General features: G+C 45.2%; 1 protein-coding gene across 1 annotated transcript in view; it reads left to right on the top strand.

Moving 5' to 3' along the window:
* Window positions 1-5,695: 5,695 nt before the first annotated feature.
* rims3 (regulating synaptic membrane exocytosis 3) overlaps window positions 5,696-22,364 on the top strand; it is a 304,991-nt gene continuing 288,322 nt past the window's right edge. Inside the window, exon 1 of the mRNA XM_059954273.1 lies at window positions 5,696-5,741. The gene's annotated coding sequence lies outside the window, so the exon portion shown is untranslated. The remainder of the gene's footprint in view (window positions 5,742-22,364) is intronic.

Genomic DNA, 22,364 nt, shown 5'->3' with positions numbered 1-22,364 from the left:
CATTCTCCGGCTGAAGAAATTCCTCCTCAACTCCATGCCCTCTATTCTGAGGCAGTATCCTCTGGTCTTAGACTCCCCCACCACAAGAAACATCCTCTCCACATCCGCTCTGTCATGGCCTTTCAACATTCAAAAGGTTTCAATGAGGAACATATTCTGAATTCTGAATTCCAGTGAGTACAGGCCCAAAGCATCAAACACTTTTATGATACGCTTTTCAATTCTGGAATCAATTTTGTGAACCTCATTTGAACCCTCCCCAATGTCAGCACAGTCTTTCATAGATAAGGGGCCCAAAACTGCTCACAATACTCCAAGTCAGGCCTCACCAGGGCCTTATAAAGCCTCAACGTTACTTCCTTGCTTTTACATTCTAGTCCTCTTGAAATGAATGCTTTCGCAATTGCTTTCCTCACCACAGTCTCAACCTGCAAACTAACTTTTAAGGAAGGACTCCTAAATCCCTTTGCATATCAGTTTTCTTTAAACTTTCTCTGCATTTAGAACATTTAGAAAATAGTCTGTGGTTTTATTTGTTCTAAAAAAATCAATGACCCTACACTTCCCAACACTGTACCCCATCTGCCACTTCTTTGCATCTTCTCCTAATTTGTCCAAGTCCTTCTATACCCTCTCTGCTTCCTCACCATTACCTACCCCTCCAGCTATCTTTGTACCATCTACAAACATGGCCAAAAGGCCATCAATTCCATCATTCAAGTCATTGACATATAATGTAAAAGGAAGCAGACCCAGCACAAACCCCTGTGGAACACTACTAGTCACCAGCAGCCAGCCAGAAAAGGCTTCCTTTATTTCCACTCTTTTCCTCTTGACAGTCAGCCAATGCTCTATCCATGTCAGGATTTTTCCTGTAATTCCATGGGCTCTCAACCTGTTAAGAGTTAAGGTGTGGCACCTTGTCAAAGGCCTTCTGGAAATTCAAGTACACAACATCCATTGATTCTCCTTTGTCTATCCTGCTTGTTATTTCTTCAAAGAATTCCAACAGATTTGTCAGGCAAGATTTTCCCTTAAGGAAACCGTTGGTGATTATGACCTATTTTATCGTGTGCCTCCAAATATCCCAAAACCACATCTTTAAGAATCGACTCCAACATCTTTCCAGTCACTGAGGTCAGACTAACTTGCCTATAACTTCCTTTCTTCTGAGGTAGAAGCAAATAGTGTGGAGTAAGGGAACTATGGGCTCGGTGGCAGTGGATGGAAATTTTCCAGATTTGATGAGATCAGTTATAGTGTTGGAGAGAGTTTTCCGATGGTCCAGAATGGGGTCCTCTTCAAGTAGTAGGTATGAGGAGGGTCTGAGAGTTGCCACCTGGCCTCAGCAAGGTAGGGGTCAGTCCACCACACTACAACAGCCCCCTTTGTCTGTTGGTTTGACAATAGGGTTGGAAGTTTCATTGACCCATTTGCACCAGTGTCTACATCTCCTCAATGATTATTGATGCTCCTCTCACATCTTAGTAAGTGTAGGGTTTCTGACCACTGCATCTCTCCAGATCACTGAGTGTCAGCAGTGTAGCAGCTAGTACTGCTGCCTCAACCTGTCCACAGTTCAGACTGACGCTGGACTCGGGTGCTAAGCATTTCCTCTGGGTGCTCCACCTTCCCCGCTATTTGAAAGACATACTGGTAGGTTTATCGGCTGCTAAACTTACACTGTAGTATAGGCTTACAGTTGAGAGGACCAAAGAGAAGCTACGGGCACGAGTGAGACAAAATTCATTGGAAAAGTTTAGGAACACAAGGAGAGGAGAAACGGGACTGGTCTCTGGAAGCTGGCAGGAAACTGATGGACCGAATGGCCTCCTTCCATGCTCCCTGGGGAATTCCACTTTAGTGTTGAATTACAGTAGAGCCTCGCTGGTCTAGACACTTCTATTCCACAGCCTTCAACCATGCTGAGAAGCTGTAACACCTTATCTACCAGACAGCACTGGCAAGACCACACTTTGCACGTTGTCTGTCCTTTCCGTATCAACTCTCTCTCTCTCTCATACCAATAAAAAAAAACTCCATTAAGATAGCTAGAACAAATCTGTGCTGGCTTCACCTAATCAATCCACACTTGTCCCTGATTATGTTTCATGGATGTATCCCACACTGAAGTTGACCTAGAAACAAGAGAAATGAAGAGTGAAAATATCCGACAGAAGCAACACTCTGTCGAGAATCCACCGAAGTAACTGTATTCACTTCTCCTGCATCGGTCTTTTGGGTCTGTGGGTTCTGAGGTGATTCGTGTGGTCAGTGGGAATCACAGACTCTGCCACAAGTGAGGCCTAAGCTCTTTACCTGGTGGCCAGGGGGCATTTTAGTCACTCTTCCTGTCACTTTGATAGGGTTTTTCCAGTGCTCTGTGCTCCTGGTGCATGGTCTTGAGAGTCTCAATGTCATTCAGCTCCAGTTTGAGACAGCAAGGACCAAGGATTTTTACATGTCAGTGGGAATTTTCAAAACTTTCAGATTCAGGTCCCGATCCATGTACTTATTACATGTACATCTAAAATACTGAAATATCTCATTTGTGTTAACAACCGATAGAACCTGAGGATGTACTGGGGGCAGCCCACAAGCATCACCACAAACTCCGGCATCAACACAGCATGCCTACCATGCTTGGCAGAACAACACAGAACACAACAAGCAACAAAACAAGATCAAAACAAGCCCCTTTCCTTCCTGCCACACCCCTGCCCCCACTCACTCAAGCACAGGATAGGCATCATTGCGTCCAGCGGATGCATGAACTCACAGACAAAGGGCATCTGACTTCCCCAGTGGAGTCTCAGTCTCACAGATCCAGGGCTTCAGCCACCCAGCTTCGACTTCCGGGCTCCTGTCTTTGAAGGAAGCTTTGAATTTTTTCTTCCAGCAATCTGCTAATGCCTCAACTTGACAGAGACTGGGATGTATTGTTTCTTTCAAGTTCTAAGTATTTGAGAAATGTCTCTGGAGGCATGGAGATGTTGGCCTGGAAGAGACTAATGTTGGTTCATTTACCCTTTCAGTGGCTTGGAGCATTTAATGGAGGAAGGAGTCAAAATCAAAGTCAAAGCCAAGTTTTCAGTCATATGCATAAGGTGCGATGAAAAACTTGCTGCAGCATCACAGGCATGTGGCATTATATAAGCAACATTCACAAGAAAAATATAAACACTTTTTTTCAAAGAAAGAAAACATTGAGAACAAACATATAAATTTATTTTAGTACAAAGTAATTGAAGTGGTCAGTGTAGTTAAAGTGCATTGATCAGTGTAGTGTCCGTTGTTCAAAAACCAAATGGTTGAAGGTGGCTGTGTTTGAACCAGGTGCTTTGGGACTTCAGGCTTCCACACCTCCTGCCCGATGGTAGCTGTGAGAAGATGGCATCGCCCAGATGGTGGGCATCTTTGATGACAGATGTTGCCTTCTTGAGCCAGGTGTCATGTAGATACTCCCAATGGCGGAGAATGACATACCAATGATGTATTGGGCTGTATCTAGTATTCTCTGCAACCTCTTACATTTTTGAGCATTTTAATTGATGCAGATACAGTATATTCACCAGTGGACTGGACATACTGCCCATTATGTCAATACAGGAGGGCAGTGGTCACTGTGGCACAGTACCAGTGGGTACAGAATGGTGTCAACCAAGGCTGTGTCATTGGTCCAACAATTTACACAAGCTTTCTTGTGGTAATGCAGCATCTCGTGAGAGTGGAGCTAATCTATAAATGTTCATTTTACACAGCAATGTTTCAGACCCTAACTTTCCCCCACTTTATTCATGTAACCCTTAACATCTGAAAACTGAAGTCCTCTACGCTCCTTCACCCTAACACCATTGCAACACCAACTCCGGATATTGAAGGTTCAAGACAAGATCCTGGAAAAAAGACATGGAGAATGCCAAGACCCACCTCTCTGCAAAGACAGAGATCTCAGATGAAATTCAATGCACTAGAGCTACCTATGGTTCTCTGCACAGGAAGGATTCATTCCGTCTGACGGGTCAGTACTGATCGCTATCTACACATGGGGCTGGACCCCAGAGTACTAATTACAGCTTTGGACGTCCCATCATGGTAAGCAAGTTGAAAAAGGAGGCAGAGTTTAGGATGACAACCAGACTGATCCTAAAGCGCCAAGGGATTTCCGGAAAGGCTGACGGAAGCTGAGAGATCAACTGACACCCAGTGCAATTATCATTGACCGTTCATGCAGTGTGTTTAAAACCACTAGCTTTGAAGAAGTCAGAGCAACATTGGGTCAGCTCAGAGGTCGGAAAGGTTCCGGTTAAGGTCAGAGTTATTGCGCCATGTCTGTATGGAGAGTGAGTATCTGAAGGGGCTGCTCCTCAAGTTCTGATTGCACTTCAGCCGTGAACTCCTGATATATGGTCACCCAGCACTGGGGGGGAGGGGGCGTGCTGGGTCAGTCACAGTGTTCTGCTTGTGTGCTTGCTCCTGGGCCTTACCAAGAAAGCCAATGCTGGGTCCAGTCGACTCGAGCCAATTAATTGACCCTCTTATGGGGTTGCATTCATACCCAAGTGAGCTTAGGGAGGGAGCATGTGGTCACTATGGGTATAATGGGGAATTTCCTGGAATTGTCCCCCCCCCACCCCAGGGGAATTGAGTGTTTTTTATTTAGTAGTAACCATATTTTAATTTGAAATTGTTGAACAGTCCCTGAGGTTTGTATTTTGTAAGTGAATCAAACTGCAGTGTTCTAAGAATTTCACAGTATAGCAGGGTTGTTTTACGGGTCACTCACTACTTGAGTGACAGACTCGAGGTAAGGGTTGCCCTTTCACCAGGGAGCGCGGTAGGTGGGTGTCCTGGCTTTGCCAGTGCGCTGTCCAAACTGGGGAGAGTGATACCCCACGCCCCCGACTGCTGATAGAGCGGGAAGGTGCTGCAATAAAGCCCCCACCCCCAGCCTCCCCTCTGAGCAGCAGGGTTACCCTCAATCCAGATGCCACATTAGCACTAGGGAAGAGCGCCTCGTCTCGCTGGCCTGAACGCAGAACGGTGATGTCTGCTTGGCTGTGGGTGGGACGCTCACGGGGGTGAGAGGTAACTCGAAACCGCTTCTCCCAAATGAAGGTGGGACCGGGCCCGAAAGAGGAGCCGAACTCAAAGTAGGCAGGATAGAATCGGAGGAGCCCGAAGTACAGAGGGTTCCCGCTTGGTGGGACTAGATGCCACCTGTGGAACCAACCCAGCACGAGTGGCTGGGTGAGGAGACCACTGCCAGTTCATCACCCGCCTGCCACCAGAACAACATCTCATCGGAAAATAGCACAGCACGTCTGGCTGCAACTAATAATTAATTGCTCAGGCTACACAATTATTCTGTATTTACATTATCCTAGACCATTTGAAAAACACCCCCCCCCTCAGCCGAGGGGGTTAATTTATTCCTGCACTAAACAGAGAAGCAATTAGAGAGACGTTTGGTTGGGTACTTTCTACATGTTAATGACTGCTGAGCCTGGCGTGCGTGTCTTTTCATGGCTGTGGGTCGATTTTATTTTTAAACCCAGCGATGTCGAGCAGCGGCGGCTGTCGGTTCGGATAAGTGGGTCAGGTAGGTTACCATGGTGACGTTAGGGTCGCTTTCCATCCTCCAGTGCAGAGAGCGAGAGCAGGCGAAGCCCCGGAGCAGGGATGGCGGCGACCGCGGGACCCCGCCGCGCCTGAAGCAGCCTCTGCCCCGGCGGGTCACGGTGAGCAGCCACCACACTGCGGGGATCCCGTCCCCCTCACGATTATCAGCGAGTTTCTTCGATGCTCGGGCTATCTTGGGTTTTAGGCGAAATTTGCGTTTTTCCCCTCTGACGGGCGGGTTAACGGCGCCGGGTAACGACCTCCCGGGAGAGGCGGGCTGCCGTCCCGTCCCGTCCCGAGGGGATGAGCGGCGGTGACCGTGGTGGGCTGGCGGAGAGTTGTGGAGACGTGTGTGGTGGGAGGGAGCGAGCGATGTGTTTGTAAACAGGGCGTCGGCTCCTCTCACAGCTTCTTCCTCCATCTCTTCAATTGCTGTCCTTTTTTCAGGACCGTGTAAACCGTTTCATAGAGTTATAGTCACCGGTCCTCCAGCCAATCCAGGAGTAATTTACAGCTTCCAATTAACACGCAAACCATTAACGTGCAGGCTCCACGTAGTTAGCAGCGGCGGGCAGAATTGAACCCGGGGCCCCAGGGCTCTGCTGGGCCACCGCTGACTTATCTGCAGCTTCCTTCGGATGTTGTTTTGATCGGGAGAGTGGCTGGAGTGAGGGGTTTGAGGCAATTGGGGGAAGGAGCTGCGGAGAGACACCAGGCTGACTGTTGGGATGGGGATGGTTTGGCAGCTGAGGGCGTATTGGGATTAGATGAGGGATGAAATGGGAAGGTACAGGGAAATGGTACTTTTAAGAGCAGACTGAGTTCAACCCAGAAAAATGTGAAGGGGTTCATTTTGCAAGGTCAAATTTGAAGGCAGAATGTAATGTTAATTGTAAGACTCTTGGCAGTGTGGAGGATCAGCAAGATTTTGGGGTCCATGTCCATAGGACACTCAAAGCTGCTGTACGGTGTGTTGGCATTCATCATTTGTAGGATTGAGTTCAAAAGCTGAGAGGTAATGTTACAGCTATATCGGACCCTGGTCAGATCCCACTTGGAGTACTGAGTTCAGTTCTGGACACCTCATTACAGGAAGGATGTGGATACTATAGGGAGAGTGCAGAGGAGATTTACAAGAACGTTGCCTGGATTGGAGAGATATGAGAACAGGTTGAGTGAACTTGGCCTTTTCTCCTTGGAGCGAGGGAGGATGAGAGGTGAATTGATAGAGGTGTATAAGATGATGAGAGGCATTGATCGTGTGGATAGTCAGAGGTTTTTTTTAGGGCTGAAATGGCTAGCATGAGGAGGCATAGTTTTAAGGTGCGTGGAAGTAGGTGCCGAGGAGATGTTGGGGTAAGTTTTTCACACAGAGAGTGGTGGGTGCGTGGAATGCATTGCTGGTGACAATGGTGGAGATAGAGTCTTTTAAGAGACTCTTAGATGAGCACATGGAGCTTAGAAAAATGGAAAGCTATGTGCTAGGGAAGTTCTAGGCATTTTCTAGAGTAGGTTACATGGTCGGCACAACATTGTGGGCTGAAGGGCCTGTAACGTGCTGTAGATTTCTGTGTTCTATTTCCAAATCCAATTTTTAAAAAATGATGCAGAATAGGTCAGGCAGCATATGTGGAAGGAGAAATTTTCAGTGTTTTGGGTCTGTAATCCTTAGTGTACTCTGCTTGTGAGTGGTTCTATTGTAAGCGTAAAACAAGGGTATTATTGGTTTATTGTCACCTGTACCAAGATGCAGTGAAAAAGCTTGTTGCTGTGTACTGTTTATACAGATCGCAGGGCAGGGAGCTAGAATAAGAGAAAACAATAGAGGGTGTAAATGTACAGGGGAAGTGCAGTGCAGGTCAACAATAAAGTGCAAGATCATAACGAGGTGGAGTGCGAGGCCAAGACTCCATCTTACTGTACAAGAGGCATGTTCGCGAGTCTGGTACGGAAAGCTGGAAGCTGTCCTTTAGCCTGGTGGTACATCATTCCAGGCTTTTGTATCTTCTGCCCAATGAGAGGGGGGGAGAGGAGAGAATGTTGACTGCTTGAGTGAAGTGTAAACTGATGTGAAATCGTTCACTAACACATACTGAGCCCCTGATGTAAATGTACTGTGGGCAGCCACAGATGGTGGGACAGGTGTGAATCATGGAACAGATATTCCTGGTGAATCTTGACAAGGGAGCTCTTCCGTGAGCGAAGAGGCAGGAGGTATGGGTAGGAGGGACATTAAGCTAGCCACTCCTGTGTTCAAATGTGAGCAGTCCGAAGAGGAAACAAGATGAATCAGATCGTAGCTTCTGTGGTGGCATCCAGAAATCAGAAAGCTGGAGGGAGGGAAGATGTCCCTTTGGGGATCGGTGGAAAGGAAAGAGCACAGGAAATCTCACATCTGTTGTTACATAAACTATCGTCTCTTCTGGGAAGCAAAATATTGGAGCTGAAATGTACAAGAATATCTTGGCTTTATGTGCAACACTTTAGAACAGATGCAAGATCATAGTTCCGCTAAAGTGGTGACACAGATAGGGTGTTGAGGAAGGAGTTGCCTTCCGCTGGGCATTGAGTGCAGGAGTTCTGATGTCCTATTACAGATGTTGATGAAATTGCACCTGGAATGTTGTGTGCAGTTCTAGTCAAGTACTCTAGGAGGGATGTGAATGAGGTAGAGAGGGTGCATGCATGATTCACATGGTTGTTGGAAGGATTGAGTTATAAGGAGGAGGGGCTGGCTTGGTTGGGACTGCTCTCTCTGGAGAGAAGGAGGCTGAAGCTGTACATAAAATTACGAGGGGGATAGAAGAGGCAGATGGTAACATTCTTTCTCCCACAGTAGGGGATGTAGTAAGCTGCCAGAGGAAGTGGTAGAGCTGGCTACAGTTACGATGTTTAAAAGAAATGAGCGCGGGTTCATGTTTGAAAGGTTTGGATGGATGCTTGCCAAATGCAAGCACTAGGATTAGCTCAGAAGAAGGCATCTCGTCAGCCTGGCAAGCTGGGCCAAAGGCCCTGTTTCCATGCTGGTCCAGGAAACTCTGGGACAGCACCAAGAGGATATTCATCTGCCTAGCACGTTCCCTGCGACAAAACTGCACCAAAACAGGGTCCTGGGATTTCCTGGCCTGAAGTGGCTGTCTAGGTCAAGATGGTTGAAAGGGTCAGTAACTCGGCCTGTGCTGTTGGTAAGGGCTGGAGATGGTGTTTTTATGATGCACTGGTAGACTGAGTGGATGGATGGTGACTAGTGTAAAGCGAGTCACAGAGCAGATTTGCAGTGACCTTTCAAAATCTGTTAGGAAAACCCACACAGCCTTCTCTAAGAAGTATGATTACGCCTTTATTTTCCATAACTGTCTCCTGACTCACGCCGGACCCCACAGTGTGTGCCTCCCAACCCCTCCCCCATTCTGTTTCTCACTGATATTCCACTCAGATCCCTTACTCAGCCAAAAAAAACACCAGCAGTGGAGGAAGCTTTCCACTCCGAGCTGGAGTGCTAAGGCCACTGAGTGGTTGCCCCCCCCACCACCCCTCCCCAACAGCCTAGGGGATGTTCCCAGTTTCGCCTCCCCACTTGATTCAGGGTTCACTGGGTCTCAGTGACATTATTGGATGTTTCTCTCCAGATATATAGGGCATCAATATCTGGGTAGGGAAAGCTGCAGATACTGATGGGCCCCTCTCTTACCCACCATCTGCTGGATCTGAGCGATCTTTTCTACACCAGAGGCTTAAGAACATAGAATATTACAGCACAGCACAGGCCCTTCAGCCCACAATGTTGTGGTGGCCTTTTAACCTACTCTGAAATCAACCTAATCCTTCACTCCTACACTGCCCTCCATTTTTCTATCATCCATGTGTCTACCTAAGAGTCTCTTAAATGCCTCTAAAGTATTTGTCTCTGCCACCTCCCCTGGGACAGCATTTTATGCACCCACCACTCTTTGTGTGTAAAAAAAACACTTGCCCCTGACTTTGCGTTTAAAGTACAAATCCAGATTATTGAACAATATCTCCGAGCAGATGTGAGTAAATACTGTTGTAATAAATGGGTATCTTTTGGATGAGGCGCTAAGCTGGGAGCTGACTACTCCCCAAGTGGCAAAGACAAGTTCAACTGTCCTATTGAACAGGTTATGCAGTGATTATCGTGCCTTCATTTGAGGGTCCTTGTGTTTTGATTCTAGCTTTATAATGGAGATTTAAAAATCAAAAACTTCCCCTGATGTCTGAGGTCTTTTTGGCCGTAGACTTGGTAGTGAGATTTTGAAGGTGCTGGACCTGTAGCTCAGGGTTTGGACTATTGATCCACTTGCATGAGTTTGAGTCCCCAGGCCAGCAGCTGGCAAATCTAAATTCAATAATTACACTGGACAACAAATATATTGCTTCTTGAATACCTCTTGGTGTATCTTAAAGATTTTGCGAGGCTGATCATGAAAATCACCATGAAATCTCCCAATCGCGCCCCCGTTTTTTAAAACTCACCTTTGTTTGTCATTTCAATTTATAATTCGAGTCAGATGCCAAGATTAAGGAAGGCATGTGTTAGTCCACACATCAAACACGTCATCAATGACAGGCAATTCGAGAAATTTCCAGTGGGACTGGCGAAAATTGCATGGAAATAATTCAAGGATGTCCTTGACGATTTTCTTGGCAACTACAGAGCACCAAACTACATGCAGCTGGTCGACAAAATGCTTACAAAATCATGAAGTGTAATGTGTCACTAAAGATTCATTTTCGGCATTCCCATTTAGATTTCTTCCCTGCAGATCTTGACTCAGTCAGTGGCGGGCATGGTGAAAGGTTTCACCAGAACATTGCGGTCACGGAGAAACTGGATAAGGGCAACTGGAATCCGTCAATGCTGCTGATCATTGTGGGACATTCAGGCGAGAAGCCTCAAAAACTAAAAACAAATGAAAATCACCAACAAAACGTTCTTAGCTGTGTTGAACTATTGCAAAGCATCAGTACTATTATGCAACTAAATGCATTATATTTAGTAAAAGTTAATTTCTTATTTCTCCAAGTTCCCTCGTGAATCAATTAGTCTGGAATTGTATTAAGGCAAGCACCTACTGGACCCACGACCACTACCATCTAGAAGGACAAGGACAGCAGATACCTGGGAACACCAGCACTTGGAAATCCCCCTTCAAGTCACTCACCATCTTGACTTGGAAACGTATCACTGTTCCTTCAATGACTCTGGGTCAAAATCTTGGAATTGCATCCTTAACAGCACTGGGTGCTGCAGCGACTACACCTCAGGGACTGCAGCGATTCAAGAAGGCCGCTCATCACCACCTTCTCAAGGGCAACTAGGGAAGGGCAATAAATGCCAGCTTAGCTGTAAATGAAAAAAAAATTAAAGTATATATTTGTGTTCAGCTTCAAGTGGTCTGTCAGAAACAAAATAACATTTCTGAGGAAGCAACACTTTCGGAAAAAGAATACGTACACGACACTGGAAGAACTCAGCAGGTCAGGCAGCATCCGTGAGAAAAGAGTCGCTAACGTTTTAGGCCGAGACCCTTCATCAGGAGACTTTAGGAAAAAAATTGTTGTCCTGTGTTATATGGATCTTGTATTTAAAAGTCAAGTTACATTTTATTGTCATTGCGACCATAACTGCTGGTACAGTACACAGTAAAACCGAGACAACGTTTTTCAGGACCATGGTGCTACATGAAACAGTACAAAAACTACACTGAACTACGTAAAAACAACACAGAAAAAAACTACACTAGACTACAGATCTACCCAGGACTGCATAAAGTGCACAAAACAGTGCAGGTATAACAATAAATAATAAGCAAGACAATAGGCACAGTGGAGGGCAGTAGGTTGGTGTCAGTCCAGTCTCTGGGTATTGAGGAGTCTGATGGCTTGGGGGAAGAAACTGTTACATAGTCCGGTTGTGAGAGCCTGAATGCTTCGGAGCCTTTTCCCGGATGGCAGGAGGGACAAATGTTTGTACGAGGTGTGTGTGGGGTCCTTCATAATGCTGTTTGCCTTGCGGATGCAGTGTGTGGTGCAGTGTAAAAACATAGGACTCTGTAAAGTGGCCATGAAACTAATAGACTGTTGTAAAAAGCGGTGGAGGAGTACTGTTGTCCATGTTAGGCTCAGGAAGGGTTGAAAGTCGTATCATGTCGTTGACTGTGAAATGCGTCCTCAGTCCAGGGGCAATTAGAGAAAGGCAATAGAGGTCAGCATTGCCCAAGACATCCGTATTCCATGAACAAATGTACAGAAGCATCAAATATTACAAGTTCTTTCATCTTATCCAATGACAGTGCCGGCGATTACTGGTTGGGGTTGGATTCCCACCGCTGCCTGTAAGGAGTTCGTATTCTCTTCTTGTGACGGCTTGGATTTCCTCTGTGTGCTGGGGTCCCCTTGCAGATTCCGTAGACGTGCGGGTCAGGGTTAGGGAGTTGTGAGCAAACTCTGTTGGTGCCAAAAGCATGGCGACACTTGTCGGCTGCTCAGCACAATCCTCTCTGATTTGATTTGATGCGAGGAGCACACTTCACTGCAGGTTTCAATGTCCCTGGGATAAATAAAGCTCAGGAGCTTTGTCCGCGGCTGCAGAATCTGATGCACTGGGGGAAGCTCCTGTTTCCCTGATCAGAGAAGTGTTCTTCAACATGGAGGAACATAAAGTTCTGGCTCCAAGTAGGACCAACAACCTCAAGTCTTCTGTTATTAGAAGAGTACGAAGATATCTCAGAATATTTTGTTTCTAAGGCAGAATCCACTTAATATTGATTTGCCGTTTGCTCTGTGGCACATGGTCTCAGATGGATGAAAGAAATCTTGCATTTATTACCTCTTGACATCAGGATATTGTGCATAAAGCACGGAGCCGGGATGGAACTGACGTTATGATGGCATGGTAGCATAGTGGTTAGCGCGTGGCTTTTCAATGCCAGTGATCACTGATTCTGGTTCAATTCCCTCCACTGCCTTTAAGGAGTGTGTACGTTCTCCTTGTGACCATGTGGGTTTCCACTGGGTGCTCTGGTTTCCTCCCACATTCCAAAGTCATGCGGGAGAACTGTGGTCGTGCTGTTTTGGGGACAGAAGTGTGGCGGCACATATGGGCTGCCCAGCATAGTCTTCACTGATTAGATGCAAATGATGCACTTCATTGTAAGTTTAGAGGGTTCGACGTACAGACGACAAATAAAGCTAAGGTATTCTAATCTCTAATCGAATTGGAACTTGGAGCTGTTCATTTCAAACAGTTCCAGAAGATAAATGGGCCAATTGAAATGAAATGCAAAGGTACAAGGGTAGATGTAGTGGGGGGGGGGTGGTTTCTCTCACTTCTATATTAATTGGGGTACAGTAGGTGCCAAGTGTATGGGGTGCTTGGTATTACTGAAGTTTAGCATTCAGAAGAACATTTGTAGCTTGCGTGTAGAAAATTCAACAATGCAGGTTGAGAAGGAAAGGGTAATGTCCTTTTGGATTTGGTTTAAGGGAGAGAAGATGAGTGGTGGGTGGTACACCAATGTGAGAACATTCTAGTGATTATAATTTGGATATGGCATAGTTGTGGAAATGGACAAAGCTGAACAAAATAATTGAGTCAAAGTTAGATGCAGAGTGGAAACCGGTCCCTCAGCTCACCATTCGCATTCAGACTCCCATTTTCACACACATCCAACACCAATCCAGTTTATTCTCCTCATATCCCCATCAATAATTCACTTAGGAACAACTTGCAATGGCCAGCTAGCCTAAGAACTCACACTACCTTGGAATATGGAAGGAATCTGGTGCACTCTGAGGAAACCCACACAATCACCGGTAGAGCAGGAAAACTTACACAGATAATGTCCCAGTTCAGGATTGAAACTAGGTCACTGGAGTTGTGTGGCCATGACTGTCCCACTGAGAAGCAATTTAGTGAAAGTTCAGAACTCTTGCCCACAGGTGAATCACTTTCAGATCAAGGGAGATATTTTACAATGAGATTTGGGCAGTTCAGGGTATACCATTTCTTAGAGATGTGAGACAAGGGCACTCCAAAGTTTGGAGCAGCTGGGCTGATGAGGTGCACTGAGGTGAAATAAGACAAGTAGGGAAGGTTACTCCAGTCAGTTAGACGTTATTACAACATAAAGATGGAAAAGACTCCAGATCAAGGTGAAATGTCCCAGGATGTCAAAAGTAGTGAGTGATAAAACTCTGAAAGTCACCTCCAGTTTTTCGATTCTCAATATGTAAACTACTGCAGATACCAGGAATCTGAAATAAGTTTGAAATACTGGAAATTTTCTTTAGGTCAGTCAACTACTGTAGAAAGAGAGTCAGGGTTAACATATCAGGCTAATTGAATTATTAAATCTCTCTCTCTCTCTCTCTCTCTCTCTCTCTCTCTCTCTCTCTCTCTCTCTCTCTCGCTCTCTCACTCTCTCTCTCCCCTCTTTCTCTCTCTCCCTCTCCCTCTCCCTCTCCCTCTCCCTCTCCCTCTCTCTCTCCCTCTCTCTCTCTCTCTCTCTCTCTCTCTCTCTCTCTCTCTCTCGCTCTCTCTCCTGATCAACTGACTAGTTCAAGCACTTTTTGCTTTTATTAAAATTTTGCAAGTTCTGTCCAGCCTCAAGCATGATGTGAAAAGCCAGAGAAACACTAATGGATGAATAAAGAGAATACTCAGTAGGTTGGGCAGCATCTGTGAAGAGTGAAACATAATTGACCTTTCATCAGAACTGGATAAGTGTTTACCTGAGTAGTTAACGTCAGAGCCGGAATCAGGTTTATTATTACTGATGCAGTTCATGAGATGTGCTGTTTTGTGACAGCAGTACAGTGAAATACATAACGATACTCCAAGTTACAGTAACAAGTAAATACATTAGTGCAAAAAGAGTAAAGTGATGAGGGAGTGTTCGTGTGTTCATGGACCATTCAGAAATCTGATAGGAAAATGCTATTAAATACCTTATTAACTTTGGTCCTCCATGTCCCCTGGTCTTTCCACCTCCACTCCCCCCATCAAACCTTCGCAAATGAACTTGGTTGCCTTTTCACTGGTGGAGAGCCCTTTTTTGTGAACGTGTTCATTCTGTTTCTCTCCCCACAGATGCTGCCTAACCAGCTAACTGCTTCCAGCATTTTCTGTTTCTGATTGTGTTTTCAGCACCTGCAGGGTTTTGCAGCATTTCACAATGTCTTGGTGTTTTTAAAGGGAGGAGCAGGTAAACCAAACCCTACAGAGCAGTGCAGCATTGGCAGCTTATTAGAATCCACTCGAAGCACAGTGTGAGTATTCGTTTAGAAAGACGTGGTTTAATTAGGAACTGTCAGCATTGACTTAATAATGGAAAATTGTGACTGGCTAATGAATAATATTTTTGTAGAGATCCCATGGAAGGTTAATAAAGACAGTGCGGTTGTTCTGCTTTATGTGGATTGTCCTATAGGGCAGATTGGTTTAAAAAAAATAGGAATATGGATCCATAGTTGGCGCAGAAGCTGAATGCAAAGGGTAATGACTAACAGATGTTTTTGACTGGGAGCTTGTACCAGTGGGATTCCACATGTCTCTTTATAGACTTCTCTTTCCTGGAACTCTGTATTAATGACCAATATTAAAATGGTGGAAATGTGATAGAGGATTTCTGATTGTTCAAAGTTATTGACAGGGAGGAGGAAAGATGTCTCCCTCACTGCTCTGCCTCACCGTTTGAATGGCCTCCCTCTTCCTCGTGGAGAATCCCCCATGGAGGATGTTACCAAGCTCTTTGATTGAATAGATTGATGGACTGGGCTGGTCTGTTTTTTTGTTTTTTCTCTTTTATGTTCTGTGTTTTTGCCCGTAGGTTTTTGTACAATTTGAGCTTTTTTTTTGTGCGGGGGTTGTGGGGGTTTGGGGTTTGATGTTCTTACAGTTCTCCTGATTTGTTTCTGCCTTCGGGGGGGTGGGGGTGGTGTTGATGCTCTTGCTGCTGCTGCGTGATTTAAATTTGGCATGATTTGTAAGGGTTTTTTGTGTGGGGGTGTTGGGGTTTGATGTTCTTGCAGTTCACTGATCTTTTTTTCTGTGTGTGTGCTGGTGGGGAGGGGTCTCGATGTTCTTGTTGCCATTGCACTTCAAATTGGGGGAGATTTTCCTTTGAACAACTTCCATGGTTTTCCCTGTGTCTTGTCTACCTGGAGAAGACAAATCTCAGAGTTGTACACTGCATACGTACTTTGATAATAAATGAACCTTTGAAGATTTAGTGTGCAGATAAACAATGGATGTGCTATGGGACTGAATGAAAATCATGAAATAATGGAGGTAAATTATTTTAATCTTCACAGAGCCTGTATAATTCAAGTTAATGAAGGCAGCCTTGTGGATGAATTCATGAAAAGTTTTCTGATGATTTGTCAGAAATATGTTGAGGATAAACAAGGGAACATGCCATTGTAGATCTTGTATTGTCTAATAAGACAAGATTAATTAATGAATGATCTCATTGTAAAGGAGCCCTGGGGAATGGGTGATCATGGCATTGCAGATTTTCAAATTCAGATCAAGAGTGTCATAACTTAAAAGGCATTACAAAGTTATGAGGACACGGCTTTCTAGGATCGACTGGTTATGATGGCAGATCGGCAGTGGCAGGCATATAAGAAGACGTTTCAAAAAGTCTCAAAAAAGGTGAATTCTAGAGAGAAAGTAGGGCTCTGTGAGTGGCTGTACCATCTGTGCCTAACTGATGAGATAAGGATAGTCTCAAATTAAACAGCTAGGCAACACGGTTTTATGGACATTGGTGATAGGCTGGATGTATGGGAGGTATTGAGATTTCAGAAAAGGATAACTTAAAAACATTACAAAGAGGGAGACAGTACAAGAACAAACCAGTAAGTAATGTGCAAATAAAAAGAGGGCAGTATACTGTAGGTATACACACAAGGGACTCTTTGTTAGATGCCTCCTGTATCGAATAAATGGCCACTGAGTGTATGTCCGTGGTCTTCTACTGCTAATGTCCATCCACTTCAAGGTTCAATATGTTGTGCATTCAGAGACACACCACTACTTGACGTGGTTATTTGAGTTACTGTCGTCTCCCTGTCTGTTTGAACCAGTCTGGCCATTCTCCTCTGACCTCTCTCATGAACATGAACAAGGCATTTCTCCCACTGAACTGCTACTTGCTGCATGTTTTGTTTTGTTTTTTGCACCACTCTCTATAAACTCTAGAAACTTGTGCATGAAATTCCCCCAGAGATCAACAGAGTCTGAGATGCTCGAACCACCCCATCTGGCACCAACAATAATTCCATGGTCAGTCACTTAGATCACATTTCTTCCCCATTCTGATGTTTGGTTTCAACAACAGCTGAACCACTTGACTGTACCTGCAAGCTTTTATGCATTGAGTTGCTGCCATGATTGGCTGATTAGGTATTTGCATGAGCAAGCAGATATACGTGAAAAAAGTGGCTACTGAGTGTATAAAGCCGAAGAAGAAGACGGAAGTAACTGTCGGCCCCTCAGTGAATGAAACAGTTTTTTGTTGATGCTAAACATAGAATTGCAGAGTTTATTTGATTATGATTCGTCTTGTTAGAGGACACCAGAAGTGGCCTGATTATGACATATAATCCGTGGTCTACTAGGAGGGTGAGTGTTTAACTGGAGTAGTGGTTATCAGGATAACTGGTTATAAGCCAATGCCTCTGAATTTGATTGTGCACACTAGGGTGTTGAACAATATGCCTGCAGTCAGCTGTTGTCGTTAATTGCAATCCACAAAAATTAAACAGATTATGGACAACTCTTGGAGAATTTGAAAATGCCACTACTCATAAAAGGAGAGAAAGATAGGAAAGAGGAAATTATAAACCCTAAGACTCCAGGTTGCATTACTGAGATGTGCCCCAGTTCACACCCAGTTAGTGGTGTCGGACAAGGTTAATGAAAGGCCAGATTAAAGTGGCTCCACAATCCTATCCACCACAGCCCCACGTACCTCCTGAAACTAAACTCCACAATCCTATCAGCCACAGCCCCACATATCTCCCAACACTAAACTCCACAATCCTATCTTTCCCAGCCCCGCATATACATCTCCCAACCTTACCCTTAGTCCTAATCCTGACGTCCAAGGGCTCACACTCCCCAACTAACCTGGACTGCACCCTGACTAACCCGGGCCACACCCACACAAATGAGCTTGTGTATGGAGGAGGAAAGACTGAATAAAGACTGGTGTTGGGCCTGGTTAACAAAGGCATGGAGATCAAAATGGCAGAGTTGTTTGACACTGAATCTCGAGTAACGAGATCAAGGAGCACAAGAGGGTGATTTTCCCACTGCCTGCATAATCACATCTTCTGAGCCCATTAATTTACTATCTGTCATTGGAAAAATGGAAGGCTCCATTTGGAAAATCTGAAAGTGCAGGTACAGTGCTTTTGGATTTCCAGAAGCAATTGGAAAAGGTGCTTGCAGGTATCATATTGGCCTGTAAAGGGAGTGGTAGCTAAAAGGAAATGGAGAGTCAGAATAAAGAGACATCAGGGTTTATAAATCAGGACTTAGGGTTTATAAATTTCTCATATAGCCATCACTAACCTGTGGGATGCTGTAGGGATGAGAGCTGGAACATCAGCTATTTACAAAGGTTAGCTCCATTTGTCACATGTACATCAGAACATGCAGCAAAATGGGTCATTTGTGTCATATCAGATCAGTGAGGATTGTGCCGGGGGCTGCCCGCAAGCACCACCATGTTTATGGTGGCAGTGTAGCAAGCCGATGACTCACTGGCCCTGGCCCGTATGTCTTTGGAATGCCGGAGGAAACCGGAGCACCCGGAAGAAACATTGGAGGAATGGATAAACTCCTTGCAGGTAGCAGTGGGAATTGAACCTGGATCAATTGTTGGCATTGTAAAGTGTTACAGTAACTGTTACATTACAGCACTGCCCTATTAATACTAATAATCTGGGCAGAGTTGCTGAAGAATAAAAGTGCAATTGAACAAGTGACAATACAGTGGAATCGGTGGGCCACACTACATGAAATGCAACATGTTAGTGTGCAGGTACAGCAAGGAGAGCAAGCTGTGTAAAAGTAAGAAAAGAGATGGCCCTGGATGCCAAGACATTGGGTATACTTACAGCGGAGTTTGATAGGTTCTTGATTAGTAAGGGCGCCAAAGGTTGCAGGCAGAAGGTAGGAGAATAGAGTTGATAAGGATAATAAATTATCCATGATGGAACAGGTGGCTTCATTCTGCACCTACGTCTTATGGATGTTTTGGTACAAACATAGTGCTGGTGAGATCGCATATGAATTACTGAGTACTGTTTGGTTTTCATGTTGGGAGAAGTATCATTAGGGTGGACACAGTGCAGATAGGGTTTCTTTGTTTCTTTGTTCATTGTTTCTTTAACATATGAAGAAAGTTTGATGTTGTACCCATCAGGTTTAAAAGAATCAGAGGCACAGTTTCAGAATATGGGATGACCCGAGGAGTAAGAACTTCTCTTGGAGAAATTTGAAAATTCTCTTGTCCAGAGAGCTATGGAGGAGGGTGTGTGTGTGTGTGTGTGTGTGCGCGAGTGTGTGTGTGTGTGTGTTGCTGGTGCTCTCAGTGGAGACAATCAAAGGAGGGGAGTCAGTGGATGTATTTGAAGTAGGCTGGGATTGTTCGATGTATTTGAGGTACAGGTGAGGCCATTGGGTGTATTTGAGGTGGTGACTAGTGGACATTTAAAGGGAGAGTAGAGGTTATAGAGGAAAAGCAGGAAAATGGTGTTAAGGCCAATTTATTAATAGCCATGGTCTGACTGACTGGTGGGGCAGGCTCAAGGGGCCATGTTGCCTCCTTTTACATCCTGTGTTTATGTTCTAGGTAACTGTGCTTCCTACAGATACCAAGTCACAGCCGTCAAAACGTTTCTTGATTAATCATACCGGTGAGGTGAAGATGTGGTCTGAGAGAGTGCAGGGGTAGAGAGGCTAGGATGTGAGTTGGAGCAGGTGGGCAAGAAGTGATGAAGGTAAAAGTAGGCCAGAGCTCCTGCACACTAATCATTTGAAAGAAAGCTTCAGGAAGGACCTCCCATGTACCACTTTCTGAAAGACCGCGTGGTGTCGGAGAGGAGCAGTAAGTAGACAACCCCGAATGGGCAAAGATCTGTCTTACCGGGCTTGGCCCGAGGGCCTGCAGATGCTGGAATTTGGAGCAACAGGCAATCTGCTGGAGGAACTCAGCTGGCCATGCGGCATCTGCAGGTGGAAAGGAATTTTGTGACTGCTGTTTGTGTGTGGGAGGCAGGAGGGGGGCTTTGGGATTCTGATGTTTCTGTCTTTCATTCCTTTGGGTTTCTTCTGTTTCACAGATGTCTGCAAAGAGTAAGAATGTCAGGTTGTACACTGTATACATTCTCTGATATTAAATTGATGTATTGAACCATTGAGCTCTACATCAGTCCTGATGCGGAGTTTTGACCTAAAACATCAATAATTCCCACCCCCCCCCCCCACTCCTGTAGATGCTGCTAGACCTGCTGAGTTCCTCCAGCAGGCTGTTTATTGCTCCAGATTCCAGCATCTCTGTTTACTCTGGTATTCAGTGCAACCTCAGCATTACTTTCCTGTACTAATCTGATAGCTCCTGATTCCCAACATCCAAACCAGCATTGTTCTCTGAACGTACTCATCAGCTGAGCACAGAACTGCTGTGAAATGAGACCTGCTGGCAAGTAGTTGAAATGCAGATCAGATTGTAATAAATCCATTGCCCAGAGAGGGAGGAAAACTAAACAAAAAACATTGATAAATTAAAAGAGGGGAGAAAAGAAAGTGTGCCTGGAAAATTTTCCTGTGATTTATGATTGGACCTTAGTGTTACAGAGACACAGTGGCATTATTATTATTAGTGGGGTGTGTACTAGTAAGCTTGCTTACAGTTTGGAAGGAGTGAGAAGGGGCACTGCATCATCTTATACAAATTTCAGCCTTGTAGCACAAACGCAGGAGGAAAAATCCCTTTGGGTGGACGTCATGGAAAAGGACAAAAGCTGATTGTCATCTGAAAAGCACGTTCTGGTATTCTGGGTTGAATGAAGAAAAGTGGCTGGTTAGAAGTCAACAATGATAGTTGGAATATTGGATTTACTGGAGCCCTAGAAATTAGATCACTGCCTGTGAAGATATGTTAAGAAGTTGGTCATGTAGTTTCCATTGGCAGATTCACTGGTGTGAAAGTCAATGTCAGACCATGGCAGAAAGAAGAGGGCAGGGCTGGGCTGGGCACTGAGATGTGGGGTAAACAGGGCAGGGCAGGAAATCTGACTTGAGCTGGCTGCCAGAGGACAGTAGGAGGAAGGAACTATGGTTTAATGTTACCTTCTTTGGTTGACTGGTGGTTGAGAGGGGATTATTACTCTGGTGAGGTCGAATAGGGTTGGGAAGAGTGGGAGCTCGTGGTTGGTGGAGCCGTGGAAGAAGACAGGATTGTTCTAGGGTGGAGCTGAGTTAGATGGGCAGATCAGTAGGCTAGTGATTGGTGAGAAATACTTTGGGATAGTGGGCTTGGCAGTCTGAAGGCCAGTAAGATACGCAGCTTAAAGTGGACCTTCTTGCACTGGGTTTCCAGTGCCAATTTGGGCTTGCTCTGAGGCATCCCCCTTAAATCACAACAGACCATGCTTCGCAGGCACTGCATGTCTGAATGGATCTTGGACAACAGGCAAGTTTGAAAACTGTGGGAAGAGCTAAAACCTACAAGATGGTGGCAATGCACCATCCAGTTTCTAAGCAAGAAAGGGAATAGGTATCTGAAATTAATGGAAGATATTATTTTGTTTTGACAAGGGGCAGAAAATGTAATTGAGCACTACAGTGCAGAAACAGGCCTTTTTGCCCATTAGTTCATTGCTGAACTGTTACTCTGCCCAGTCCCATTTTCCTGCACATGGAATGTCGCTTCCGTAGCTTCTCATCCAAAATACTTAGAATGCACATCCACCACTTTCAAAGGTACATTTAATGTCAGAGATATGTACACAATATACATCCTAAAATTATTTTTCTTTGCAAACATCCACGACAACAGAGGAGTGTCCCAAAGGATGAATGACAGTTAAATGTTCGCATTCCAAAGCCCTCCCACGCACAAGCAGCAGAAAAGCAATGATTCCCCCCCCCCCACCTGCAAAAAGGCATTGGCACCTCCCAACGAGTGTTCAAGCGTGTAGCAAAGATACAGAGTTGCAGTACCCCAAAGACTACTTGTTCACCCAGTATTCAGCATAGCACAGGCTCTCTGTCTCTCCCTAATAAGGGCTGTCCCATATTTACAGCGAGAGGGGAGGCATAACAAAACAACTGGCTGATATATAATGTTAAAAGTCTGTTGTGTTGCTTTTTCCGAGCTCTGTGCCCAAAGAACTCGGGTCCCTGGTCACTGCTTTCGATCTTCCGTGTCCTCCCATGACACATCAGGCTGCAGCACCGGACTCCAGAGTCATGAAAATCCGCCTCCTTGAAGGCACGCTCATCTTCCAGTCCACGTCCTTGGCATATCGAAAAGTGACAGGTATTGACGCCCTGAGAGCAGGTCCCATTTTCACAATGAACCAGAGTCCGGGTCTTCAAAAGAACCTTGAACTTCCTACTTCCCAGTTTGTTCCACACCCTCAACACAATCTGAGTAAAGGAGTTCCTCCTCATGTTCCCCTTAAATATGTCACCTTCCATC

Source organism: Hypanus sabinus, chromosome 30 (genome assembly GCF_030144855.1).
Source record: "Hypanus sabinus isolate sHypSab1 chromosome 30, sHypSab1.hap1, whole genome shotgun sequence".
Taxonomy (NCBI): Eukaryota; Metazoa; Chordata; class Chondrichthyes; order Myliobatiformes; family Dasyatidae; genus Hypanus; species Hypanus sabinus.
This window is presented reverse-complemented; position numbering and strand designations above follow the sequence as displayed.